This window comes from Lycium barbarum, chromosome 11, assembly GCF_019175385.1.
Source record: "Lycium barbarum isolate Lr01 chromosome 11, ASM1917538v2, whole genome shotgun sequence".
In the NCBI taxonomy this organism is placed as follows: domain Eukaryota; kingdom Viridiplantae; phylum Streptophyta; class Magnoliopsida; order Solanales; family Solanaceae; genus Lycium; species Lycium barbarum.
The window spans coordinates 36,968,855-36,979,075 of NC_083347.1; positions in this window are offsets into that span (position 1 = coordinate 36,968,855).

Consider the following 10,221-nt stretch of genomic DNA (forward strand, 5'->3'; position numbering starts at 1 on the left):
AGAACCATAAGCTTGCCCATAATGTATATCTCTACTAATTAAGTGTGCTTGAATAAAATCAAATAGGACTTTAACAGGTTGTAATGTTGGCTAGGGGACGGGTAGAAAAACTATATGATAGTGACTTACACTTTCCTAAGCACTTTGCAATTTTAGAATTCATCGCCCACTATTTTCATCTTTTCGCTTTATTTTTCATCCCTCTCTTCATCAATTATTTCACAAGTATTTCTTCATCATATCAAGAACGTTTCAATCATATTTTTTTTCAAGCAGCTTTTCTCCTTTTTTTCACATTCTTTCTAAGAGGGCCTTTTTATCACTTTACAACTATCATTGGTCACCATTTTTTCACTTGACCATCCCTTTTCTTCAGATTTATCAATTAATATCACAGTCTATGCTACAGTGCTCAAGGAATCAGGGTGCAAAAATCAGAGATTCAACAAAAAGGATCAAGGCAAAAATATGGCTAACAAATGAAAGGCTACAGGCTCAAAGGGCTAACTAGAGGTACAATTTTTGAAACGAAAAGGCTAAAATTTACAAGACATATCAAAGAAAGCCTATAATCATCTTCTAAACAGAGCAACACTTTTTATTTTGCTTCAATAACATGCCGGGCAAGTTCTAGACTATGATGCAAAACATGGAATATATGCAAGAAATCCTCACCACACATGGCACAAGTCTCAATCAAGATGGATCAATTCTACTCTAGGACAGATAGGATCATGACGAACTACAAATAAGAATAAGCTATACACAGAGTCACAATCATGAGCTAGGTGTCAGAAAGTCTGCTATCTTTTTCATTACTCAAGCACTCACAAGAAAGTATTACTCAAGCTCAGGCCCAAATATGCTAGTATCAAACAAGTCACAAGGGTCTTTCTTCTCTCTCCTTTACTACTCCTAAAAAAAATTAATCCTACAAATAAAAAAAATTACCCTGTTCAAAGGCCCCCCCTCGGGAAAGAACCGAGGTCATAAGAAAACCAAAGGGGGCAGATGATGTATGCCACTAAAAGAGAAAAGGAAGCTATAAAAGAAAAATAAAAGAACGAACAAAAAGAAAAAATCTCTTATATATATATATATATATATATATATAAGGCGAAGAAAAAAATATCTTATGGCATAATCATCCTTGACCTCAAAAATCAGAAGTATCCCACCCCACACTTAGAAATATGCATTGTCCTTGATGCATGTATAGTAGAGAAAAATTAAAACAAGGGTTAGAAATACTCCCTGAGACCCTCTAGGGCCTAGCTAACAGCATAATCCTCAACATTAAGGGTCGGGACGACCCCGCACTTAAGCCCAAACATGCTCCTCAGCTTTCAACTTCGAGTACTCAGACTTCCCCTAATCGCTTTTCTCGCCATTTGGAGCTTATGAATTGGGCACCCAACTTGGATTCAAGTCTGTGACCACGAGCGGCAGGGGGTGGTAAGTAGAGGAACAAGCCAAGCATAATATTTTTCATCTTACACTTCTTGGCTTTCAAGTGAGGAATGTCATTCCGCCTTCTTGAGTTTTCAAATTGCAGGATATATGGTGTTTGAACTTCTTGAATTTCGACATCCTCTTTTTCCCCCCGGATTGGAGTTAACAACAACCATATTTTTCAGAACAATGGTTGACTCCAATTTATATTTTTCTTTGGCATTCCCAATAAACTCATCTTCATGATTGCCCATCAACAAAGGGATTACCTTTTCGGATTGAGCATTGGGGAGTTTATATTGATTCTGATCTGGATCGAATGCCCATGGGGGATTTTCTTCTTCTGTCATCAAACCAAGTTGGAGACTAGTTTCTAAGTATTCTTCTAAGGCTTTTTGATTTTCGTTACCCTCACCTAGTAGGCAGTCCATCATGAGTTTGAACTCACCAATTTGGCCATGCTCACAATAAAAATCACTATTAAACAAGTTTTGATGGAAAAATGCCATTTTTGTTCTAAAATAAAATAAAACACAGAAAACAACTATACAAATATTCACGGGTTCGGTTCAAAGCAAGTTAGCTTATTTCCTAAATTAACCAAAATACGCCAGTTGTTCCCCGGCTGCGGTGCCAAAATTTGATACGCTCAAATTACACCTTTTAATGGCATAACGCGGACGTTGTCAAATATAGTAACCCGACAAGGTTGGGGTCGAATCCCACAGAGAACAATAAGTAGACGTTTAAGCAAATTAAGAATTATCATCAACAACAGCTAGACCGAACACATCAATGGTGGTTTTTAAATATGGTTTTGATAAAATACGAAAATATAAAATCTAATCTAGAAAGCAAGTAAATTGATCAATGGCCATAAGGATGGAATAAAGGAAACTACTTCTCAAGTAACGATCCAATATAGTTCACGAATTACAAATAATGGTAATATTATGTTAATTAGCCTCGGATAATGACTCTAAATTAACTTCTCCCGAAAATTAACTAGACTACCTAATTGAATATCTCTAAAGCAATTAGGAGCATTAAGAACACCCGACTATGGCTACAAGTGGTATCGTCTATTCGCAGGACAATTTCCATTAGATGAGGGTTAACGCCCCAAATTCATGTTAATTATTCTATCTCAACCCCGTTCTTCCTCTTCCCAGTTTCAAACAAAGTAAATGGGCGAGTCCTAGGGTTAGCTACTCCCTCGAGAAACGTTGAAGAACAAGAATAATTAAAATAATAATAACTTACTTGATTAAAAATAATGTCGATCAATAAATAAGCACAATAAGAATTTCAATCTCAATTGTCACCAAGATATTCCCATAAACAAGGTTTGAATAAAAGAAAAAAAATATATGTAGGAACCCTAGCCTCCAAACTTGTGTTTTATGCAAAGATGTCTAAGAATTGTGGCTTATGAAATATTTATAAGTGTAGGAAAAAGCCCAAATAAAATAACTGAGTCCAAAATAAAATGGGAAATATTTCTGGCAGAAAATACGCATTGCGCGCGAGGAAATCCTCCGCTTTCAACTTGGCTTAGGCGAGGTATGTTTCTTTTGCAAATTCAATTTCAAGTGTATCTTTACTTTATTCAATTCCAACACAATCATTGCCCCACTTATTTGGTCATCATGATAAATTCCCATTATTTTTCTCTTCCAACCTTTTAGGGGACGTTCCACTTTCACATCTAAATATCTTGATTCATTCTTTCCTAATTTTGTCCACTTTTTTTTCAATTTTGCTCTAAATCTCTTCATCTTCACACCGCTTTATTTCTACACATAAAAATATAATATTAAGCACAAAGCAATATAATTTATACTCAAAAGACAATTAAAAGTATTAAAATGTGAGGCAATAATGGCTAAATATATGCATTTTTGGCCGAACATCACTACCTATGAACTGCTTCCCGTTATCACACGCGATCTTCGCTGGTACCCCGAATCAACAGATTATATGGTCGTAAATGAAATCAATGACCTCTTTTTCCCTGACTTTCTCGAGTGCCTGTGCTTCGACCCATTTAGAGAAATAATCAGTCATAAGTAAAATAAATTGTGTCTTACCTTGGGCCCATGGAAAAGGTCCCACTATATCCATGCCCCATTTCATGAATGGCCATGGGGAGAGGACCGGATGGAGCTCTTCCCCGGGTTGATGTATTGACGGGGCGTGCCTTTGGCATTAGTTACATTTTCAAATGAAGCTTTTGGCGTCCTCCTCCATCTCGTTCCAGTAGTATCCTGCTCTGATCAGCTTGCGGACTAATGAATTGGCTCCCGAATGGTTTCCATAAGTGCCCTCGTGAACTTCCCTCAGAATATAGTCGGTTTCCCCTGGTCCTAGGCATCTCGCCAAGGGGCCGTGGAATGACCTTTAGTACAACTGGCCACCAGGAGAGAATCGTACTTGGCCTCTATGATCTTGGCTCCCAAGCTTTTATCCAGTTCTAAACCTGCAATCATAGCCTCATACTCGGCTTCGTTGTTAGTTAAATCAGCCGATCTAATATATTGTCTTATTATGTCACCTGAGGGAGGTTTGAGAACGATCCCTAACCCGGAACCTTTTACATTAGACACACCATCCGTGTAAAGGGTCCAGACTCCCGTGCTAGTCCCCGTGGCAAGAACCATCTCCTTGTCGACCTCGGGGATCATGACCGGTGCAAAATCAGCCACGAAATCTGCCAGTATTTGGGATTTGATTGCAGTTCGGGGTTTGTATTCAATATCATACCCGCTAATCTCCACAGCCTACTTTGATAGTCGGCCTGAGAGTTCAGGTTTATGCATGACGTTCCTTAGGGGGTACGACATTACGACGTATATGGGATGACACTGAAACTAAGGTTTTAATTTTCTATATGCACTTAATAAAGCCAAAGCGAGTTTTTCCAGATGTGGGTACCTGGTTTCAGCGTCAGCGAGGGTTCCACTTACATTGTAAACCGGGTATTGCGTACCTTTCTCCTCTCGAACCAGGATACCACTCACCGCTATCTCGGAAACCGCCAAATATAGATACAACTGCTCTTTCGCTTTTGGTGTGTGGAGCAGAGGTGGGCTTGATAAATACCTTTTGAGTTCTGCTAAGGCCATCTGACATTCGGGGGTCCATGCAAAGTCAGTCTTTTTCTTGAGCAATGAGAAGAAACGGTGACTCTTGTCCGAGGATCTGGAGATGAATCGACTTAGGGCAGGTATCCGTCCCGTTAATCTTTGTACCCCTTTGATATCGTTTATCACGGTGATATCTTCGATTGCCTTTATCTTGTCCGGGTTGATTTCGATTCCCCGATTTGATACCATGAATCCGAGAAACTTGCCCGATCCGACCCCGAAGGCACATTTTTCTGGGTTCAGCTTCATGTTGTACTTTCTTAATATGCTGAAAGTTTACTGCAAAAATTTCAAATGGTCCTTTGCTCGCAGGGACTTAACGACATGTCATCTATATAAAATTCCATGGTCTCCCTATTTGGTGTTTAAACATTCGGTTGACTAAACGCTGATAGGTGGCGCCGATATTTTTTAAGCCAAAGGGCATTACATTATAACAACATGTGCCAAACCTAGTTATAAAGGAGGTTTTTTCTTGATCCTTCGGGTCCATTTGTATTTAGTTGTACCCGGAATAAGCATCGAGGAAACTTAGCGTGTCGTGACCCGCGGTAGCGTCGATCATGCGATCGATGCTGGGCAAAGAAAATTAATCCTTCGGGCAGGCTTTGTTTAAATCTTTATAAGCTACACACATTCTAAACGTATTCCCTTTTTAGGCACTACTACAATGTTAGCTAACCAATCTGGGTATTTTACCTCTCGAATGAATCCTATATTAAGAAGCTTGGTTACCTCGTCCTTGACGAATGCATGTTTTACCTCGGGTTGTGGCCTCCGCTTTTGTTTGACCGAAGGAAAACTTGGATCCAAGCTCAACTTGTGTGTCGGCACGTCCGGTGGAATACCTGTCATGTCTAGATGGGACCAAGCAAAGCAATCTGAGTTAATTTTAAGAAACTCAATAAATTCTTTCCTAAGCTCGGGGGTTAACCCCGTTCCCAGGTATACCTTCTTTTCTGGTAGATGAACAAACAGTATGACTTGCTCGAGTTCTTCAACGGTGGACTTAGTGGCATCAGAATCATCGGGCACCACAAAGGTCCTCGGTACTCCGAATTTTAACTCTTCGTCTAGTGTGTCTCCATTCCAATCTTTCGAAGATTCCAGAATCGGGATCTGTGATTGCTATTTGGCGTTCTCCCCTTCGCTCCGATCTGGCGCCTTTATAGTCTTAACAGATTCTTTAACCGTGAACATTTATTTTGCGGCCTGCTGTTCACCACGGATGGTTTTGATACCTTCTGGAGTCGGAAATTTCAATACCTGATGCATAGTCGAGGGAACCGCTCTTACAAGGTGAATCCATGGTCTGCCCAACAATGCATTGTATCCCATGTCTCCCTCTATCACATAAAATTTGGTCTGCTGCGTAGTTCTTGCCATACTGATCGGTAAAGTGATCTCACCCTTCGTCGTTTCGCATGCCATGTTGAATCCGTTGAGGACCCGTATTGCCGGCACGATCTGAACTAGTAGTCCCAGCTGTTCGATGACTCTCCATCGGATGATATTAGCCGAGCTACCTGGATCAATCAGAACACGTTTAATTCTAAACTTATTGACAAGGACAAATATTACCAGTGCGTCATTATGCGGCTGGGCGATGCCTTCCATGTCCTCGTCATTGAATGTGATGGGGCCATCGGGGTCATCGTTCCGGATACGCTTTTCCCTCGTTATGGAAATTTTTGTGCGCTTTATAACCGGCCCAACGGGAACGTCAGTTCCTCCCCTGATCATGTGTATCACCTGTGGAGGCTCTTCCGGCCTATCCTGCTTGTTGGAGTCCAGGTTTTTAAAATGGGTTTTTGCTCGTTCACTTAGGAATTCTCGAAGATGTCCCAAATTGAACAGACGGGCGACCTCCTCTCTCAGCTGTCGACAATCCTTGGTTCGATGGCCGTGAGTATGATGATACTTACAAATAAGACCTTTGTCCCGCTTCTCCGGGTCGGATTGGATTGGCCTAGGATTTCTTGTTTCTTTGTTTCGGATAAAGGCCGCTGCTATGGTTGCTACATCGACACAAAAGTTGTACTCGGATAACCTTGGAATTTCTCTGTTTCCTAGAGCTCTATCGCAGTATTGTCGTTTACCAAACCACGACTATTTTGGCCTCGATCACTCCTCCGATCGTTTCTCCTATCATTCTTGACCGATTCGATGTTACGCCCGTTCCCCCTTCGATCGAGCGGGTAAGGCTGGTACCTATCGTATGGCGATCTGGAATCCCGGTCTATCACTCTCCTCGGGCGATCACTCCCTTTACCAGAATGCCATGATACTGAAGCAGCCCTCAGAATCTTATCATCTTCGACCCTGATCTTTGACTGATACCTGTTGTGTACATCAGCCCAGGCGATCGCCGGGTAATCTATCAGGTTTTGTTTTAGCTCCATAGATGTGATCGAGCTCCTCGATTTGAGCCCTTGGGTGAAAGCTTGAACGGCCCAATCATCACTAACTGGAGGTAAATCCATGCGCTCCATTTGAAATCGAGCCACAAACTAGCGAAGGGTCTCGTCATCTCGTTGCTTAACGTTGAACAAGTCCGACTTTCGAGTTTCGACCTTGATGGCCCCGACATGGGCCTTAACGAAAGCATCAGCGAGCATGACAAATGAATCAATCGAATGCTCGGGCAAGTTATGATACCAAATCATAGCCCCCTTTGACAGAGTCTCCCCAAATTTCTTAAGTAGCACTGATTCCCTTTCGTCATCGGCGAGATCATTTCCCTTAATAACGCACGTATACGCAGTCACATGCTCATTTGTGTCCGTTATCCCATTGTACTTCGGGATATCGGGCATGCGAAATCTCTTGGGGATTTTCATCGGTGCCGCACTCAGTGGAAATGGCATTTGAACAAACTTTTTCGAATCCAGTCCCTTTAATACTGGTGGAGCCCCCGGAATCTGATCGACCCTCGAGTTGTAGTTCTCCACCTTCTTGTCGTTCGCCTCTGTCTTCTTTTCACCGGACTCGACCCGTTTGGTCAATTCTTCGAGCATTCTTATCAATTCGCTGCTTTGCCCGGGGTGGTTCTCGTTTCCCCGTGGGATGTGTCTTTTCTCCGTATCCTGGGTCTGTTCTGATAGGGCAATGTCGGGTGCCTGACCCCGATTTTGCAATTGTGCTATGATCTCTTGTTGGGCCTGCAATTGAGCCATAGCCATGTCTAACTGGTTTTGGAGTTGTTGCAGCATGACCCCGTTATTCTCGCCGGCCGGTACGTTTCCCACCGATGATCCGACTTGAACAGGATTAATGGGGGGCGCGTTGTTGTTTGGTACGTCCCCGTCGTCATGCTCGTGATGGCTTGGTTCCACTTGGACGTTGACAGAATGGGAATCCGACATTTCCGGTATACCTGAAATCAAACCTTAAAAAACAAGTGTAAAATATCGAGCGTAACCAGAATGTTGTATTGAACCGCCACTATTATCTAGGGCCCCACGGTGGGCACCAAACTGTTTAACCTTAAAACGGAGAACAATTAAATTTATGTGTGATGCCATAGATATGTGGCTAAATTCAATTCAAGATTAAATAGTGAGATAAGCCAATAAATGAACAGAGAAGTAGATCTGACCAACTGTTAAGTACATCTGGCCTCGGGTATAGAAACCGAGGTCGATACCCTTTGTTAAGAACTTACACGAAGTATAATAAAAATGAACTTAAGAACAGATGAGAATGATTTTTAAAAAGATTCTTATGATTGTTGATGTAAACTGTTTCTCTCCTTGCTATTGCCAACCCCCATCATGAATGATAACCTCCTCTTTATATAGTAGAGGAGTTTCAACCCTAGTACAATTCTAAATAAAGCAAATAAATTTGGTAACAACTGTTTTGCCGAGATTGACGCCGAAATATCCGGTTGAGGACGGATATTTCGGTCTCCCGCTGATGGCAGTCAATCGCCCTTCCTTTATCGCCTCATCCCGGCCCGAACTCGAAGCCTCGTTCTCGGTGAGACGGTCGTATCGTGACCGAGCATAACCATAACAACGGGAAACCGAGCGTGCCTGTATCCTCGGTTTTACCCGTATACAAGCTTATTATGATTTGCTTAAAAAAAAGTTATTTTTTCCTAAAATCTCGATGACTTCCTTCAATTCAATTACCATCTTCTAATAGATCTTGGTCAACTCAATCATCCAGTTAACCTATTTCAAGAAAATTAGTTATCTTGTCAAAGTCATTAGTCTTAAATAGGTCTTCACAATTTACACTAATAATAGTTCTATCCTTCAATTAGAACTTGGTTTGAACTAACATAACGAAATTATCTTCTTTTTTTTTTTTAGTTCACGAGGAATTTTGGTGAAATTCAGAATGTTTAAGCTTTACTTTTTAACTCTGTTATAATCTGATATAGTTTATCTGCTAATCGTTTGAATTAGTATTCAAGGTGAACAAAAACAATCCGTAGAATATTCTGCTATTATAATTAAGCTGAAGAGCGGTAATATAGTTTTAACGTGGGAGGGGGGATTGGCTAGGAGTTGAAATAAGCTCTGTAACCACCGCATATAGGAGCCTGAATCGCGGCACACAGGTGGACTGATTTAAATTGCAAGGTTTGACCTTCAAATGAACTGGTCTTTAATTTTTGTTCAAATGGGTACTTTAATTTTTGCCCTTCAAAATCACTTATGCCTACATGGGCTAAGTTTTTTAAGGAAGATAGCATAACTTGTGGATATTATGATACGCAATTTATGCCTCTCTAGGCATAAGTTTGATTATGAAGGCCAAAAATTAAAGACCAACGCAAAGTAGGGACCAGAAGTGCAAATGACCCTAATCTAGTTAGCTTAGCCAAATTTTCAAAAATCCGGCCAATCTAGCCATTAGCCACAACCAAATCCGGCCAAGAAAGAATTTTCTTGGTTATGCCTCCAAGTCATTTTCTTCAAGCCATTCTTTCCAGTTACAAGTTGCAATATAATAAAAATATAATTTAATATCGTTTAATTATTATATAGTCCTTGTATTCGTGCATCTAGAACATCAAACTAAAATGTTTACATTTCATAACATGAACTTATTATAATGTATGTTTTGCGTGCCTATGCTTATTATGATTTGCATTTAAAGAAATAAATAAACCTCTTAGCAGTACTTATGTAAGTTAATTATGATTTGCTACTACTGAAAAATACTTATTTTTCCTATGATCTCAGTCAATTTAAAATTGTCATCTTCATTTCAGTTATCATCTTCAAATAAATCTTGGTCAAGTCAATCACCCAGTTAACCTATTTCAAGAGAATTGGTTATCTGTCAAAGTCATTAGTCTCAAATAGATTTTCACAATTTACACTAATACTAGTTCAATACTTCAATCAGAACTTTTGAACTGGCATAACAAAATTAATTGTTTACGAGGAGTTTTTGTGAAATTTAAAATGTTTAAGCTTTTTTTTTTTTTTTTGCACTGTTATAATCTGACACAGTTTAAAGAAAGTATCTATTAGTCGTTTGAATTAGTATTCAAGAAGAAAAAAAACTATGAATATTCTGCTATAATTAAGCTTAAGAGCAATAATATAATTTTAGGTTAACTTACATAAATAACTACCTTATTCTCTCTTCTTACCATTCGTAG